Below are 20,021 nucleotides of genomic sequence, written 5' to 3' on the forward strand. Positions count from 1 at the left end.
GGGACCCCGAGCTCCAGAAAGGAGCACATCCTCTCCAGCACTTAGTCTGTAGCCTTGTGAGACCTTGACTGTTCACCGTGCTAAGCCATGCCTGGACTCCTGACCCACAGATACTGTGTTAACAAATCTATCTTGTTCTAAACCAGTCAGTTTGTGGGAACTGATTACACAGAAAGAGAAGACTAATCCAACACCCGTGTAACAATCTGTCACATCAAACAACTCAACCGTTCCAGCATTACAATAACCCCCTCCATGTCCCCGTCCAGCCACTACACCCTGACACAGCACGATAATTATCCTGACTAATACTAGACAGGAATTTTGCATATTTGCAAACTTTATACGATCACAGTCATTCACTGTATACTTTTTATGTTAAGCTTCTTTCACTCAACGTTATGTTGAGGAAACTCATTCATTTCCATGTGGCAAAAGTTCATGCATTCTCACTGCTTTATGGTATTTCATTTTATGACTACACCACAGTTTATCCATTTGACAATTGAGGAGAATTTCTGGTTCTCTCCAATATAGGGTTGTTAGGCAATAACATTATTTTGCATGTCTTTTTTGTGAACATGTGTGCATTTCTGATGTATATCTAGGAGTGAAACTGCTGGATCAGAAAATTTACACATTTTTATGTAGCTTTAGTAGGTGATGGCAAACAATTTTCTGAAAGGGAATACCAATTTATATTCTTAAAGCATTTTTATCTCATTGAATTTTATCTTATTGAATTATCTCATTGAATTTTATCTCATTGAATTTATCTCATTGAATTGTCCAAAATTTTATACATTTTGGATATGCACCCTTTATTGTATATGTTTACTGTAAATACTTTCTCTCACAAAGTGGCTTTCATTTTCACTCTTTTAAAGTTGACTTTTGAGAAATAAAAATTCTTAATTTTAATGCAAGCACTTTCCCTGTTTCTTTCAAATTTAGCACTTTTTGTGTCTTATTTAAATGTCCTCTGCCTATTGAATGTCAGAAAAAATATTCTCATACAAGATTTTTCTACATTCTTAAAAATTTTGTTTACGTTTGGATCTAAAATCCACCAAGTATTTTTAGGAAAAAGGAAATAGTATAGTGGGAAGTAGAGCTCAGAAAAAAAAATTATTTTCTGTGTAAATATCCAAGATATCATTTTGGATATCTTGATATCCAAGATATCAAATATCCAAGATATCCAAGATATCATTTTCCCATCCAAGATATCATTCCCATCATTACTGAGACGGCACACCTGACCTACTACACGACAGTGTCACCGCTGTCAGTGTCAGATGGCTGCTTAGGGCTCTGCTCCTGTGTTGTACTCTCGTTCACTTAGTCCATTCTACCATCACATCTACCATGCTGTTTCAATAACTAGAATTTTATAATAAGTAATTTCTCTGTTTATTTCTTCTTCAAGATTGTCTTGTCTTTCCTTGGCCCTAACAGACCCATGTACATTTAGATCCAACTTGCTTATGGATACACACATACAAACAGACAATACAAAACTGTCTGGAAATTAATCGAGCTATCATTGAATCTATCAACGTATGAAAAAAGAACATGTTTACATTATTGAGCTTTCTGATCCCTCTTTTATTATTTATTTATTATTTTTTTAAAATTTAGAGATATTTTTAGAACACTTTTAGATTCACAGTAAAATTGAGACAAAGGGTACTGAGATTTTTCATATTCCCCTTGCTCCCACACATGCATAGTCTCCCCCATCATCAATATCCCCATCAGATGGTCCATTTGTTAAAATTGATGAACCTGCATTGACACATCATAATCACAAAGTTCATCCTTTATCTTATGGTTCACTCATGATGTTGTATATTCTATGGATATGGGCAAATGTGATCTATATCCATCATTATAGTATCACACAGAGTAGTTTCACTGTGGTAAAAATCCTCTGTGCTTCCTCTATTCATCTCTCTCTCTGCCTCCATTTTATTATTTTGATTTTACTCAAATGGTATTTGGTTGTTTTTATTGTATATGTCCTACACATCTTTCATTATTCCTGGACATTTGCAGTTTTTTGTTTTTCTTTTGCTTCTTTATAGAAATAGAGTTGATGTACAATATTATGTTAGTTACAAGTACACTACATAGTGATTTGGCATTTGCATACATTGTGAAATGATGACCACGGTAAGTCTAATAACCATCTGTCCCCATTAAAAGTTACCACAATATTATTGATCATATTCTTTATGAGATATAATATATCATCATGGCTTATTTTTGTTATAACTGGAGCTTTGTACCTCTTAATACCTTTCACCTATTTTACCCAAACATTCCCAACCCCATTTGGCAACCACCCATTTGTTCTTTGTGTCTTCTCATCTATTTTCCTTTGGTTTCGTTTGTTTGCTTTGTTTCTTAGATTCCACGCATTAGTGAGCTCATATATTTGTTTTTTTCTGTCTCATTTCACTTAGCATAATACCCTCTAGATCCATCCATGGTGTTACAAATGGAGAGATTTCTCTTTTTTTAAAGCTGAGTAATATTCCATCATGTATATATATCACATCTTTATCCATTCATCTATCAATGGACACTTAGTTTGATTCCATATCTTGGCTCTTGGAAATAATGTTCCAATGAACATTAGTATTCATATATCTTTCCAAATTAGTGTTTGTGTTTTCTTAGGGTAAATAGCGAGAAGTAAAATTACTGGATCATGTGACAGTTCAATTTAAAAATTTTTGAGAACCTCCATACTTTTTTCCATAGTGGTTGTACCAATTTACATTCCCACCAACAGTGCACAAGGTTTCCCTTTTCTCCACATTCATGTCCCATTTGTTATCTCTTGTCTTTTTGATGATGTTGCCAACTTGCTGGTTGATGGGGCCAGGCTCCCAGTGCTAACAGGCTAGAAGGAGGATTCCAAAACTTCACATCAGTACCAGTATTATAGTGGAAAAATTAGCTCCCCAAAATGGCTGCCACCAGTGTCTCTGTCTCCAGGAATATCCTTAGTTACCTCCTGCCTCTCCAGGATTCTCTCCAAGATCAGCAAGTGGGTCTGACCCAGGTTCCTCTCAAACTACTGCCTCTGTGCTGGGACTTGGAATATGTGAGGTTTTGTGTACGCCCTTTAACAGTGGATTTTCTGTTGGCTGTAGCCCTCCAGGTCTCCTGAATGTAAGCCATACTGGTTTTCAAAGATAGACATTCTGGGGGCTCATCTGCCTAGTGCAGGACCTGGGCTGGGGAGAGCAATGTGAGACTTGGACCCCTCACTCCTTAGGGAGGACCTCTACAATTGTGATACTCCTTCTGTTTATGGGTTGCTAATAAACATGTTGGGGATGGAGGTCCTGACTATACCACATTATTGCCCCTCTTACCCATCTCATTGTGGTTTCTTCATATGTCTTTAGTTGTGGAAAATCTTTTCTGCTAGTTTTCAGGTCCTTCTCATGGATAGCTTCTCTGTAAGGAGTTATAATTTTGGTGTGTCCCTGGGAGGAGGTGAATTCAGGGTCTTCTTACCCTGTCATTTTGGCCACCTCTTGACATCTGATGTTTTTTGATGACACAGTAAGTGAAAATCACGTTTTAAAATTATATAGTGTTTTTGCTGCCAGCAGATGGAAATACAATTAATTCATTTAATTTGTGTAAATTTCCTGGTACCTATTGATCTTTGTAAACTCTTATTAATTCTAAATTTTTGTTTGTAAAATCTGAATTTTCTATGAACAAAATTGTTTGATATGCAATAATTGCTATGCTAATTTATTCTTTCTAATTATTTGCTTTTTATTTATTGTTAATGTTTTATAGGGTGAATACTAGCAAAATCTTGAAAAGAAGCATTGATAGCGGGTACTTTTTGTCATATTCCTAATTTTCAAGGAATACTTGCCATAACCTTTCATTAATTATATATTATTTTTTCTAATTGTGTGTGTGAGTGTGTGTGTGTGTGTGTGTGTGTGTGTGTGTGTGTGAGTGTACTCCTTAACAAATTAAGGGAGGTTCCTTCTATCCCCAGTTTACTGGGAATTTGTATCATAAATGTGTGTTGAACTTTGTCATAGATTTTCTGTAACTATTGAGATGTTATAATTTTTTCTACCATTGTGCTAATGAGAGAGGGTTGATCTTTAGATGTTAAACTGTTTTTATGTTGTTGTTGTTTGTAACTGAAATAAGCCCCATTTGGTCTTTATAGTATCCTGTTTACATAGAGATACGTTTTGGGGTTTTTTGTTTTTGTTTTTTTGCGGTACACGGGCCTCTCACTGCTGTGGCCTCTCCCGTTGTGGAACACAGCCTCCGGACGCGCAGGCTCAGCGGCCATGGCTCACGGGCCCAGCCGCTCCTCAGCATGCGGGATCTTCCCGGACCGGGGCACGAACCGTGTCCCCTGCATCGGCAGGCGGACTCTCAACCACTGCGCCACCAGGGAAGCCCCAGATACATTTTTTTGGATTAGAGTATAATATATCTTTTCCACCCTTTTATTTAAATCTTTCTATGTCCTTCACTTGATATGCAGCTCTTGTAAGCATATAGGTATATTTATTTTTAATCAAGTCTGATCATTTTGGACCTTTATTCTGAGCATTTCAAATGTAGATAATTAATTAATTACCTATTTGACATTTATGTCTTCTTTTCTATTTTTTGAACTCATCTCTGTTGTATTTTTCTTATTATTCTTCATTCTTTTGCACTAATAAAGTATTTTTTTCATGTTTTTTTACAAACTAGCTAGTTATAGAGATAGTTAAAATTTTAATGGTGAAGCTAATGATTACAACATGCATTTTTGATTTATTATTATTTCTACAAGTAATTTTCTTCTGAAAATTAACCAATCACCTTATTACGTTAATTCATCATTTCTGCTTTTAATACAATTTTGTTTTCCAGAACATTTTTTTCACTTCACAAGTGCTTTAAGATTTAATGACTACTGTCCAAAATCAATGATCACCCAGGACCACAGATCAAATTTCCCTCTTCCAGAAGCTTGGAAGAGAAATAACTATTTTGCTAGAAAATGGTAGTTGACAAAAGGCAGGGAAAGAAGCAAAGAGGGACAAAAAATAAGGCCGAAGAAATGCATTTATTTTGAAACCCAAATATAGTAATGCTAATTAGATTCTCAAGTTTAAGATCAGCTAAGCAAAGAAGATCTAGACAGATAAATAAGAAATATTTTAAAATTCTATGTCCATTATTTGTATTCTTATAAATTCTGAGCTCCCCAAAACAGGTTCTTACTTTTCTTCATTCAAGTTATCTTTCTTAACATCCATCAAGGATTGAATACTACTTGTTTAATAAAGTCTTTGCCATTTCCACTGATTTAGCCAATAGTGTTTTCAATAGTAACCATGTCCCTATTCCTTTAAAATAATTAATTCATATACAGTATGTACTTCAACCAAATATTGTAAATTTTTAAGTGCATATCTTATTGATCAGCAGTATAGCTTATTGTGCTTAAATTACTTGAGTTATCAGCCTCAACTTATCTGTGATGTACATTCCAAAATTGTGCAATACAAGAGTAGCAAAGAAGGTACTCTCTCTAATAGTTGTGGTGAAGGTAGATGTTTGTTTTCCATAATTTAATATTGAAAAACTGACTACTTGTATTATGAAGTTCTATCTATCTTGTATTTTTAAAAATCTAAAGGGCTTTTTTAAAAATAAAAATGTAGCTAGAGACCACACACTCATTACTAATAATTTTAGGATCTCACAATATCAGCTACAGTAAGGTTTCAAGCTGACTTTTCCAACAAGTTGAGATAAAAATGATTCAATATTCTAAATTCTTTTTTACCTTAACACTTGAGTATATTTGGATTTGTGTCAGGTTCTAATTTTATCTCTCATTCTGGTCCTTGACTGTGACAATTATCTCTCTTGTTCTTATTATGAATATATCAAAAAATTGCCTAAAATATTCAGATAATATAATACTCCTTAAAACTTTTCTTTAAAAAATAAGTTTGCACTTTGAATCTTTAGTAAGTTAAGGTGAAAGTATGATCATGTATATGTTATTGGAATTACAAGCAGGTTAGTTAAAGTCATTTCCTCATTCCTTTACAAATTATAAATGGCTTCCCATGGCAAAGTGATAAACAATATCTTATAACGAAAGAATTGAAGGTTACACTGACCGTGAAAGAGAATCCAATTTGCTTTCAAGTGACATTTATTCACTTATTATGTTAAATTCGAAAAGGCCACAAAGACTATAAAGATGATGAAAATTTTCCCTACACATTTACATGTAAAGCCTCAGTTTCTCTCAACTTTAAAACATTATAACGCTTCAAAAATTCAATTTATTTCCTCTCTGCAGGAATTGCCTCAAGTTTTTTTTATAACTCCTCCAAGACAAAAGCATTAATTATTAGTCAAAATGGCAATTACGATTCATAGCATATCACTGATGTGACAGAATTGATTTTGTGAGACCAAAAACTTACACTGATTTTTTTTAAAAAATAAAATAACTAGGATAACATCCTCGCAAAGATTTATTTTTACACACCACTCCTTTTTTTCATTTTTTCCTACTACACTATTCTTCTGTATGTGCACAATATAATGAATGGCAAGTGAAAGTTAACAGATGTCATAAAAGACAAGAAAAAGTTTCTGTTTTAATGCTTTAGGTAAAACCACCCAGATAGATTTTTTTGTTATTTATTCCATGGAAAAGACATTTGGTCAGCTCGTATATTAGCAAGAGATATTATTCCCATCACATGAATCAATGACATAAACACTGCTAATAAATGTTAGAAAATTCTGTAGCTTTATACTAACTTGCACCTCCAGGCCCCATTTCACTAATTGTCTTAATTTTTTTACCTAGATCAATTCTCCTAATTTGTTCTAAATTTCAATCAGCTTGGGACAGGAAATGTTTATCCTCTCTAGAAAAATGAAATGTTGAAAAATAACAGAATTGTCTCTCACAGTATAGGTCTTATTTTCTCAGTTTCAAGGAATCTCTGATTGGAATTTCAAAGTAGGATTTGCATCCATTTCTAGAAGTTTGCCTTTTTCATAATCTATAAGATTACTTATGTTTTATTATTTTGAAGAAGCAAACAAAAAACCCAATTGCTTAAACTTTTACAAACAACAAAATATGTGAGTTAGCATCTTTTGGCACAAAGGATTTTCCTTTACTGAAGCCTTTAGAGACATTTAAATTTATCACAAGGACACTATGTGTTTAATAATAAATGAAGACTTAGGATGTTTCCCCTATAAATTTGCAGTTTACAACAAAGTTAGGTTTCACTTATGTTCTAGAATGAAAAGCCTTCCAAGAAAACATATGCATTTTCTATCTTCCTATCTTTATCTTAATACGATAGAGATAAGAAGAAAGGAATAGAATATAATTATAGAGGGTATTACACTTTTCTTTTTTTTTTTTTTTTTTTTTTTTTTTTTGCGGTACGCGGGCCTCTCACTGCTCTGGCCTCTCCCATTGTGGAGCACAGCCTCTGGATGCGCAGGCCCAGCGGCCATGGCTCACGGGCCCAGCCGCTCCGCGGCATGTAGAATCCTCCCGGACCGGGGCACGAACCCGTGTCCCCTGCATCGGCACGTGAACTACCAACCACTGCGCCACCAGGGAATCCCACACTTGTTATTTTGTAAAGATCTTTACGAGTCTAGAATTGTAGCATTTTCCTAATCATATTACCATCCTTTTTTTCGTTTGTTTGTTTTGCAAGGGAATAATCAAGGAAGGATGGGTATCGTCCTGTATATTTTATAATTCAGGGCTTTTTATTATCTTGACTTAGAGAAATATAATTTGTATAACCATGACATGAGAACACACATTAAGCTCCTGCTTTTATTTTGAAGTGATAGAAGGTCAGGATTTAATCTGGGGACTGGGCCTCAGATTCTCCAACCTAGGGTTGTCATTTACCTCCCTTCTGAGATGGCTTATTCCACAAAGAAGTCGCTGGAATAGAAATGTATTTCTGATTTCATTCCTGGAGGGACCCACTCACATATGTGTGTTAGTCAGTTACAGACCTGAATTTATTTTTCTGATTAGTAAAATTCATTAAAATCTTCTCTCTCTCTCTCTCATTCCCCCCCGCCACCACTCTTGTTTTCAAATTTATCTCTGCTTGTTCTTATTTTTCAATTCTGCATTTAAAGTGTGTGGACACTGGGAAGACTTGTTTGAATCCTGTTTCTCCAAGTTACTAGATAAGTGTTCTTGAATAAGATCTGAACCTTTGTTTTTTCATCAGTAAACATAAGATACAGATATGACCTGTAAGATTGTTTTGAGGGCGAGATGTCAAGACTCTTCAGTACACCGTCACTAGCATGTTGCCTAAAAATGAGCAATTCTTAACAAATGGTATATTCATCCTTTACCTCCCTGTTTTATATTTCAACTATGTAAATATAGTTATATCTCCTTCATACATTACATGGTGTGAAAACTGTAAGGAAATACAAAATATGTTAATGACAGATATTTTTTTAAATTTTGGACACTTGTTCTGTGGTAAAGTTTTTACACTCAGAGACTTAGCTCCTAGGATTGTTCTGGAATGACTGACTGAGTTTTCAGTTAATTTCATGAGAAGCAATTTAAGCCTCTTAGCTGTGAGATATTCTTTAACCCTTTAGAACAGCACTTGGAAATTAAAGATCAGATTGTTGCTAGAATATGACTTTGAAAAAGATGGAAACAGTGATATAAGAAGAATTCAAAGGATTCAGTTACTTTTATTCTATCCTGGTAGGGTGTAGACCATTGAATGAAAGACTAGACAGATAAAGAATAAGAAGTAAGGAAAGTTAATAGAAATAGCTTTCAAAATCACATCAGGGAAATGCCTGAGTCAAATAAAAATTTTAAAAGTGAGCAAAGAAAGTCAAATATGAGGCCCTGGTGGAAATAAATTTGCTATTAGCAACTTCCGTCCTGAATTTTACAGATGAATATACTGATGATTAAGGTGTTTAAATTGTTTGCACAGGGTAATGATAGTAGATAGTATCATTGTTAGATCTATAACTCAATTCTCTTAATTGTTGTCCTTTTTCTTTCCTACTGCATCATGACACTAACAGTAAAAGCCACTAAGCCATCCAATTATTGCCCTTGTGCTAAAACTAGAGAACCCAAGTCTAAGAAATATAGACCAAAATGATGCTACATCAATCATTTCTCAAAGTATGTTCCAAGTGACAGCAGATTCTACGAGAGGTTTAATAGAAAACAACAATGACAACATCTTTGGCATCTAAAAGGTTCAGAAAACGGAAGTTATCCTTGACAAGATTGTCTCCTTGGCTAAATTTTGGTCAGGCTCTTCAGAGATCTTTTTTAGACTACACTCCACCTTGGGCTTCAATGTCCTTCCTTAGAGATTCCAGTTCTAGCAAGAATCCTGCTAAATCAATTTAACAAGAATCTCAATATCTGATCAGATTTCTCACACTTCACCCTTGATATCTGATTAATCTGGGCTGTCTTCAGCAAGATTTCTATTAAGTCAATACAGCCAGAATGACTCCTTACCCTTCAAGTTTCCTCTTAGTAAGTTTTCCATCCACTGGCCCATACCCTGATTCTTGACTATAAATTCCCACTTGACCATGCTGTATTTGTACTGGATCCCATTTCAATGCTGAGGTCTCTTTTCCCCTATTGCAGTAGTTTTTCGGAGTAATATCTGCTTTTTCGTCATTAACACATATCCTGTGGTTTTCTTTGAAATTCCTCTCCATTGATTGAATTAGTATTTTAAGGGATCAGAGATATCCTGAAGTAAATAATACCATGCAAATTGGTACAACCCCTTGGTTATTATAATGAACTTATTTTTTTGTTTTAATGTAAAAAATAATTAATAGCCTAGGCATTATTGTATTATAAAATATACTTTGAGAAGTGCTTCTCTATGCAAATTCCTTATGATTTTTGCTAGTGAAACAAGAGCTCAGATTCAGAGAAAGTTACCAACTCTCTGACTTCTGATCCTGGTAATGATTTCCTTAACACATCTGGAGTTTTCCTTGAACCCATAAATAGGAGACTTAGGGCCCCTAGACTTTTAATTTTATTTACTCAAATACTTTTATTGCATATATTCATGTGATTTATTATGAACAAGATACACTATCTTGAAATCATTTAACAAGTCAACCTGAAAGCACATGTATGGTGATTTATATGTTGTATTTAGAGACAACATTTTAAAGCAAGTCCATGGGGACTTGCAAATGTGTAGAACCTCCAAGGTCAGCCCATAAAGCTAACCTTCACTAACTTTAAAAATGTATTTTCCGGGTTTCCCTGGTGGCGCAGTGGTTGAGAGTCCGCCTGCCGATGCAGGGAACACGGGTTCGTGCCCTGGTCCAGGAAGATCCCACATGCCGCGGAGCGGCTGGGCCCGTGAGCCATGGCTGCTGAGCCTGCGCGTCTGGAGCCTGTGCTGCGCAACGGGAGAGGCCACGGCAGTGAGAGGCCCGCGGTAAAATGTATTTTCCATCTGAACTATTAATATTTAGAGTTTATTTTCATGTGGCACGGTTTATCTCAATATTTTCAAGTGTCTCTGAGATCACTGTGTAATAATTCAACATCATTCATATTTAGGCCCTCTAGTGTAGAGACAATGCTATTACTTCTGGGTTAACTGTATTTTTGGTGTTATGGTATTTTGACAAGGGAGTTCAAGTCCTTGCTTAGTCAATCATCAGTTAATTACTTGGAGTCTCAGTTTTCTCACTGGTGAAGGCTTTACCTGACTCACTAAGTTATGATTTTCAAAATAGGCCAAATATGTAAACTTTTTTTCTAAATCCAAAAATATTCTACAAACTTAAGTTATTGTTACGTATTTACGTGACCCATCTGCTCCTTGTAAATATCTTGAGTGAAGTTCTAAGTTTTTTCTTAGAGTCAAGAAATATTACTCTAGGGCTTCCCTGGTGGCGCAGTGGTTGAGAGTCCGCCTGCCGATGCAAGGGACACGGGTTCGTGCCCCGGTCCGGGAAGATCCCACATGCCTCGGAGCGGCTGGGCCCGGGAGCCATGGCCGCTGAGCCTGCGCGTCCGGAGCCTGTGCTCCGCAATGGGAGAGGCCACAACAGTGAGAGGCCCGCGTACCGCAAAAAAAAAAAAAAAAAATTTACTCTAAAAAGTAGAGTAACACATATTCCATATTTCATCACCAGAATCTGAAGGGTTATTGAAAATACCAACAAAAATGAGTTAGAAATAAAACAAGAAGAAAGATTAAATTACATTTCACAGGACACACACACTAGAAAGGAAGTATCTCCTATTAATATTGCATCTCTACCTAGAACCAAGCACGATTATATCCATTAGAATATACTCAATGAATTTAAGTTGGACTAAGCTGTGGTAGGAAAACATACAACAAGCTTTGCAAACAGTGTGATATTAGCAATTTTAGTGACTTGATCTTTCCTTTCTGATATTTTCTACATTCACTTAAGCTCAAGTCAGCTATTTTTGTTTCCATTTGTACAGATCTCATCAGGGAAACTAATAAACATTTATAAATGCTTTGTCATTTTAAAGAAATTAACATGAGGACAAGTGTGACAATTTGTATATAGGGAGTGGAATTGTTTTTCAGAACCCAGATATTAAGGATCTGACCACTTCCTGGGTGTCATAAAAGTATCCATGGGTGCTTATCTCATCTCCACGTGTATAGCTTTATCAAAACACAAATAATATATATCCTTAACTTGGGGAAAAATACAATTGTCTAGATATGCATTGTCCAATGTAGTAGCCACTAGTTACATGTGGTTATTTAAATTTAAAAATTTCAAAAGTAAATGAAATGGAAAAGTCAGTTCCTCAGCTGCACTGGCTATGTTTCAAGTACTTAATAACTACATGTGGCTAGTGGCTACGGTGTTGGATAGCACCAATTACAGAACATTTCTATCACTGCAGGGAGTTCTCATAGGAAGTGCTGGTCTGGTTAGAAAAAAAGAGGTAAATGAACACACAATATACATCATTTCCATCCAGTTATCAGGTGATAAAACTGTAATATTGTCATACAGTCTTAGTTTTAAAAACTTAATCATTTAAATTTCTACTCATTTATTGATACTGCACATTGTGCTTTGTGCTAGAAAAAAATGTTAAAAGTGGGACATATTTATATTATTACATATAAAAATCATAGGTTCCATTCTTCTCTATGTGCATGAAATAAAGTATATATTTTACATCTGGGTCACCAATAGCATCTTCTAAAAACTGAGATCGTTTATGTAAAAAATAAATGCCTAGAGAAGTGATTAATACAATGCTGTCACTCAATAAATATTTTCTTTTCTTTAATTTTAAAGAAAACAAACAACAACAACAAAAACTCATGAAACTGACATTACATATATGGCTAGTTAAATATCAAATATCCATTCTTTAAAAGTCTTTTCATCTATGTGCCACTATATTTTCATAATATTCATATATTAAACTTAGACTTGGAAAAGCAAAATAATGTAAGTTAATTTGAAAGGATTGTGTAATATCCTCCCTACATTTTTTTCCCTCACGACCTCCTCCTCCTTATGGAATAGAAGAATAGGGATTTTTCTTTATTCATTTTAGCATATCTCTACAACTGTTGAATTATCGAACTGGTTGAAGTAGCATGATAATCAGCTAACTAAAGCCATTTTCATACTCAGAAATTCTCTGTTCAAAGCCCCAGACACTGAGCTTGCACAGCAATTTCAGTTTGGCTGTTCATTGCCTCATTCATGAAGATTTCAGCACTATTTTTTATTCATATGTTTGATATGCTAAAATGAATAGGCAACTTTTTCTTGAGATTTGAGATAACACCTTTCAGCTTTTCTGGTTTAGGTGAAAAGGTAAAGGACACTAGAAAAGGAATAAAGATTATTTCCTTGCATGTGTTCGTGAGTATGTGTGATCAAAGAAGCACTCAACACACACACATACACACACACACACTACACACACAAGCGATTTTTCCTTTTATTTTTAATATGTTATAACCTTGAAGAATTTGAAATTATCTTTCCCTTCCTTGTCAGTGGCTCAGTTGTCCTAGTCTTATTACAATGAATAACATTTAAGTCACTACATTGATGTTGTCCGACATAGTCTTACCAAAACTTTAAAGGTTGGTGAACTTAATCCTGGAATAAATTCCTGACTTTAGACTCAGAGATTTTTCCAAATGAACACTGTTTACCTTGCTGAGTATTCTGCCTTTCACATCACTGGTGTCCAACTTTCTACACTTGGAACTAATGTGGGTCTTTGATACATCACAGTTGTCACTTCTATCCATTCTGAGGTTTTTCTTCTCTTGTTATCATTTGTCTTCATTCTTCAAGACAGTTCTTTATCCAAGTAGCTGTCTTCCATGTCTCTCCATAACAGTTGACCTTGTAGATTTAGTTTTCATCTGGTCATTTAGGGAACGATTTGTACTGTAGGAAAATTATGTCCCTAATCTTCTCTGACAACTGTATTATTTTATCAAGCCAAATACTGTCAGGTTTGTCAGTTGTGGTTGTCTTACTGTGATCCAGGCTGATTTTCTTTAAACAATTCATCACTCTCTGAATGCCCTGTTTTCTCAGCTCTGATAAGTATTTCCTATTTTTTTTCAGTGTATCTGAATTTATTCTGACAGAAAAAAAACAAAAAACAAAAAAAAACCTTTCATTTCCTTTCTAGTGAAAATACTAGATTTTTCTCCAATAATATATTTCTTATATCTCTTTAATTTGCTATTGTAATAACTCTATGTTATGTTTTTAAAGGGTTTCAGCACTGGCAAAGTATTTTCACACACATTATCTCATTTAAATTTACACTTTTTTTTTTTTTTTTTTTTTTTTGCGGTATGCAGGCCTCTCACTGTTGTGACCTCTCCCGTTGCGGAGCACAGGCTCCGGATGCACAGGCTCAGCAGCCATGGCTCTTGGGCCCAGCCGCTCCACCTCATGTGGGATCTTCCCGGACTGGGGCACGAACCCGTGTCCCCTGCATCGGCAGGCGGACTCTCAACCGCTGTGCCACCAGGGAAGCCCTAAATTTACACGTTTTATATGGGTTACAAGATAGTAGTAAAGGAGGGCTTCAGTCAGTTTTGTTAAAAGATAATTTCAGAAAAAGGAAGAATAATTTCAGGATAAAATATGGAAAAACGAACAATTGTTAAGAATTTTATTTAATGAAGGGCCAGGCAAATGTTATGTTTGGTTCAAAAGAGAATACAAAATTAGACACATTTATAGATCAGGAATATTCAAATAAATATGTACAGGGAGGCAAAGTTGGGTTTTTCCACAGGGTGGGAGAGAAAAGTCAATTGAACTTTTACTACGTAGGCTGGAATTTGCATGTTAATCAGTGACCTACAAATTACAGTTATTAAAATAGCTCAAAGATAGTAAAAGACTAGAATCAAGTAACTCAGAAGTGTAGCCAGTGCATAATTTTCAACTGTAGTACAAAAATTTCTTCTATAGTTTTCATAAATTAAATAGTGATACTTGATAATAGTAGTAAGTCCCAACTGAGCACACATATGTGTTAGTCAAAACAACTGCTAATATATTAAATAAACTAAATTTTATCCTGTTTTATGTCCAAGTCAGATCTTAATTAGCCAGTATTTTTATTGTATTTCATTTTTTCATTAAGAGAAGTCAGACTAACAATGGGACTCCAGAAAATGCTCAAAGGAAGAGCTTTCTAAATGATACGCTATGGCATCCTGATGTGACCCAACTGAGTAAGAGGTGAGCCATGAGGAATTTATTCTCTTACCTTACAGGGCATCCTGGTGGAGCCTGGTGCAGCCAGGGATAATGGGCTCATCCATGCTAGTCACAAGCAGTCTCATTTGAGTCTTAAAATATGGTCCCGAAAGAGCAAGATCTGAGGTCACACTCCACCAGTCCCTGAAGACAATATGAACTGTAGGAAAATCCAAAGCTTGATGTTATGTGTAGCTGTGGCTAAGAGCACGTTCAATCCCGGCATCTCTTTTTTTAAAATTTTTATTGGAGTATAGTTGATTTACACAGTTGTGTTAGTTTCAGGTGTACAGCAAAGTGAATCAGTTGTACAGTAAGTCCCCTACATACGAACGAGTTCCATTCCAAGAGTAAGTACAATTTGTCTGTAAGTCCAACAAAGTTAGGCTAGGTATCCAACTAACACAATCGGTGGTATAGTACGATACTATAATAGGTTGATAATAGTTTTCACACAAATAATACATAAAAAACAAACACAAAAAATAAAGAAAACATTTTTAATCTTACAGTACAGTACCTTGTAAACTACAGTAGTACCAGCTCCACACTGCCACTTTTATGCTTGCTTCCAGACATACTGGGCTTGAAATAAAGATACTATACTACTGTACTCTATACAGTACTGTACAGTAAAGTGCACAAAAGCACAACCACTTGTAGAGGCGCACATGACAATGTATGCCAGACATGAAAACTAACTTATGTGATTGGACATGCCAGTTCATGTTCTCATCTTTGAATGTTCGCAACTTGAAGGCTCGTATGTAGGGTACTTACTGTATACATACATATATCCACTCTTTTTCTTTAGATTCTTTTCCATATAGGCCATTATAGAGTATTGAGTAGAATCTCCTGTGCTATACAGTAAGTTCTTATTAGTTATCTATTTTATACATAGTAGGGTGTATAAGTCAATCCCAATCTCCCAATTTATAACCCTGGCATCTCTTTAGGCAGACAGTTGCAACACTTGACTTCATCCTTTACAAACAAGAGGTTTTTGGAGTTTTGGGGACATTTTAGGGTTCAGGTACCCAAGTTCACAGCCTGCAACTGAAGGTGCAGAGAGTTAAGAGTTGAAGATGAGGTGGGAAGACAGTAGGGATAAAGCCAATGGTGACCTCAAATCTGTGCCTTCACGTTTATAATACTTTATCTGCAACTATTACATTTTTTAGGTGGTATACAATTCAACCTCATGATAATTTCTTTAATACAATGTGCATATTGTTCTTTGTGAATTTTAAATTCTTGACTTGTAAAAGTTTGATTTGACTTGAAAACAATTCACATTATCATAAAAAGTTTAACGTCCTTTTAAGGAACCTCCATACTGTTCTCCATAGTGGCAGTACCAATTCACATTCCCACTAGCAGTGTAAGAGTGTTCCCTTTTCTCCACACCCTCTCCAGCATTTATTGTTTCTAGATTTTTTGATGATGGCCATTCTGACTGGTGTGAGATGATATCTCATTGTAGTTTTGATTTGCATTTCTCTAATGATTAGTGATGTTGAGCATCCTTTCATGTGTTTGTTGGCAATCTGTATATCTTCTTTGGAGAAATGTCTGTTTAGGTCTTCTGCCCATTTTTGGATTGGGTTGTTTATTTTTGTTATTGAGCTGCATGAGCTGCTTGTAAATTTTGGAGATTAATCCTTTGTCAGTTGCTTCATTTGCAAATATTTTCTCCCATTCTGAGGGTTGTCTTTTGGTCTTGTTTATGGTTTCCTTTGCTGTGCAAAAGCTTTGAAGTTTCATTAGGTCCTATTTGTTTATTTTTGTTTTTATTTCCATTTCTCTAGGAGGTGGGTCAAAAAGGATCTTGCTGTGATTTATGTCATAGAGTGTTCTGTCTATGTTTTCCTCTAAGAGTTTGATAGTTTCTGGCCTTACATTTAGGTCTTTAATCCATTTTGAGCTTATTTTTGTGTATGGTGTTAGGGAGTGATCTAATCTCATACTTTTACATGTACCTGTCCAGTTTTCCCAGCACCACTTATTGAAGAGGCTGTCCTTTCTCCACTGTACATTCCTGTCTCCTTTATCAAAGATAAGGTGACCATATGTGTGTGGGTTTGTCTCTGGGCTTTCTATCCTGTTCCATTGATCTATATTTCTGTTTCTGTGCCAGTACCATACTGTCTTGATTACTGTAGCTTTGTAGTAAAAAACTACAAATAGAACTACCATATGACCCAGCAATCCCACTACTGGGCATATACCCTGAGAAAACCATAATTCAAAAAGAGTCATGCACCAAAATGTTCATTGCAGCTCTATTTACAATAGCCCGGAGATGGAAACAACCTAAGTGTCCATCATTGGATGAATGGATAAAGAAGATGTGGCACATATATACAATGGAATATTACCCAGCCATAAAAAGAAACGAAATTGAGCCATTTATAATGAGGTGGATGGACCTAGAGTGTGTCATACAGAGTGAAGTAAGTCAGAAAGAGAAAGACAAATACCGTATGCTAACACATATATATGGAATTTAAGAAAAAAAAATGTCATGAAGAACCTCATGGTAAGACAGGAATAAAGACACAGACCTACTAGAGAATGGACTTGAGGATATGAGGAGGGGGAAGGGTAAGCTGTGACAAAGCAAGAGAGTGGCATGGACATATATACACTACCAAACGTAAAATAGATAGCTAGTTGGAAGCAGCTAGTTGGAAGCAGCAGGGAGATCAGCTTGGTGCTTTGTGGCCACTTAGAGGGGTGGGATAGGGAGGGTGGGAGGGAGGGAGACGCAAGAGGGAAGAGGTATGGGAACATATGTATATGTATAGCTGATTCACTTTGCTATAAAGCAGAAACTAACACACCATTGTAAAGCAATTATACTCCAATAAAGATATTAAAAAAAAAAAGTTTAACGTCCTTGGTATATAAGAGAAAAGGAAAAGCTATAGATTGTGTAAGTGTAACTTCAACTTTTTTAGATTGTTCGAATAAAGTTTCTTATCAATAGGGATTAAGTCAGTTCACTAATTGATGTTCATTTAACATGAAGCTATTGGATCTTATTCTTGGCCTGAGGGTACAATATGGACATTCACCTGTCATGAAAATCATCTATTAATTTTACTATTATACACTATGGAATTGTAGTGAAGAATATCGTCCATAGAATCTTGCTTCCACAATTTAATGTCTGTGTGACTCCAAGCAAAACATTTAATATTTGTAAGACTTAGATTCCTCATATGTAAAATGGGAATTAAAACAGTACTTGCTTTAAAGATTTGTTATGACAATTGAGTGAGTAATCCACACAAAGCACAAAACTGCCATAAAATTAAGTTTAAAAAAACCTTTTTCTGTATAAATTAGTATCATTTCAATTCTTTATTTCCTAAATCTAGCCAGCTTCAGGCATTTTAAGGAGAAGCTGGCATTTTAAACACTCTTATAAAAGGGCACTGTGCTTAATCTCTCTCTTGATAGCACCCTGTTTTACATATATGAATAGTCGATGTTCATTCTGACAAAATTAAGATTCAAAAATCTTTGGCCACTTATTTGACAATCATAGATATGCAGTGCTCTCACTATGGTTATAAAAGACATTCTGGAATAAAGTGCCAAAATGTTGCTTATAAATAAAAAGCGAATGACTGAGGGAGTAATCAATTCCTATTGCTACTAAGCCTTTATGAACAGGGAATTGACAAATTTCTGAAGTCCCTTCACTTCTAGTCTTTTCAAAATGAGGTCTTAACGCATAAATTCTTCATGCCAAAACAATGACGGAAAGGTGAACCCTCTAAATCACCCAGGCCGATTCTCATCCTCCATTCTTTTACAAGGTGAATAAGGACCTGCTTGAGTGTCACACAGAGAACATTTTCAGAAGGGCACCTGCCTTAGCATCTCCCTTTGATGCATTGAAGGATCCCCAAGCTCTTGGCCAAAGGCTAGAATAGAGAAGCAGGTTACACCGTGTTACCCAGTGTGAAATCATTTTCCAAATAAATGATTAAGTGCTTGGTTTCACCACTGATTAACTTTTAATGGCATTTCTGAGCTCTGTGATGACCTGAATGAAAGTGTAATATGTCCTAGAGATCCCACAGGCATGGGACCTCTGAGATCTACACAAAGTTAATGACCAGAGGACAACTCCAGGGTCTACAGAGACACCCGTCACAGTAAATAAGATTTGATATCCAGTGTAATACTGCATCCTTGACAAATATAATTCAGTATATGTCCCGTTTCCCATAAGATCTGGGTGCACATTTTTAGAAAGTAGACTTTAACATCACAAAACCTAACAGTCTTTAAATTTGTAATCCTGTTTTTCATCTGAACCTCACACAGAAACTCTCACACAGGGGAGAAATATACTTTTGCATAATCCTTCATCTTGGTTGACTTTTATTGCAAATGTTTTCATTTCTGCCATTAAAATTTTCATTATTCTATGCATTTTCTTTTGCGTTTTCAATTTTTATATTTTAATGAATCTCAACTGTTCTTATAATAGTCTGAGTCATTTAAAATTTTTGCCCTGTGTTTACTTATATGCTGCTGCTTTTCAAATATAGTCTGTTTCTTATGGCAGTCATAACTCATACCACATACTTAGTTCTTAATAAAATGTTTTCATTTTTACATTGTTTTTACAATCCACATGCTCTTTTCTCTTTTCAGCAAATTCTGTTCGTTTTTGTCCTAGGATTCGCCATGTGTTTTTGATAAAGTTTAATTTTTATATTCTTAGTTTTGCTATTAATTTATCCCTTAATCCAAACATATCATAAAGGATTATGACCTCATACACTTAAATCTGCTCCACAATTTTTTCCTTCTAAAATCTGTGCAGCTTAAAAATAAACTAAATTTTTCTTATTTCCATGAGAAGGAGACATTTAAGAAACATGTATAATTATCTCCATGTTTGTTTGTAAACCAAGGAAGTTAAAGCTCTCAGTATGCAGGCTATAATCATGAAAAGATAGAGAAATTATATCAAGAAATATATAAACTCCATTTTAGATTTAAAGCTTAGATTGCTCCGTTGGTACAGAATTTAATTTATAAAGATAATGAGGTAAACTCAAATTTTGTTAATTAAACTCTTTAATTCTTTATGTATTTTATCATGCTTTTTGATGTTCTGG

Source organism: Grampus griseus (assembly GCF_964374135.1).
Source record: "Grampus griseus genome assembly, chromosome: 5".
Lineage (NCBI taxonomy): Eukaryota > Metazoa > Chordata > Mammalia > Artiodactyla > Delphinidae > Grampus > Grampus griseus.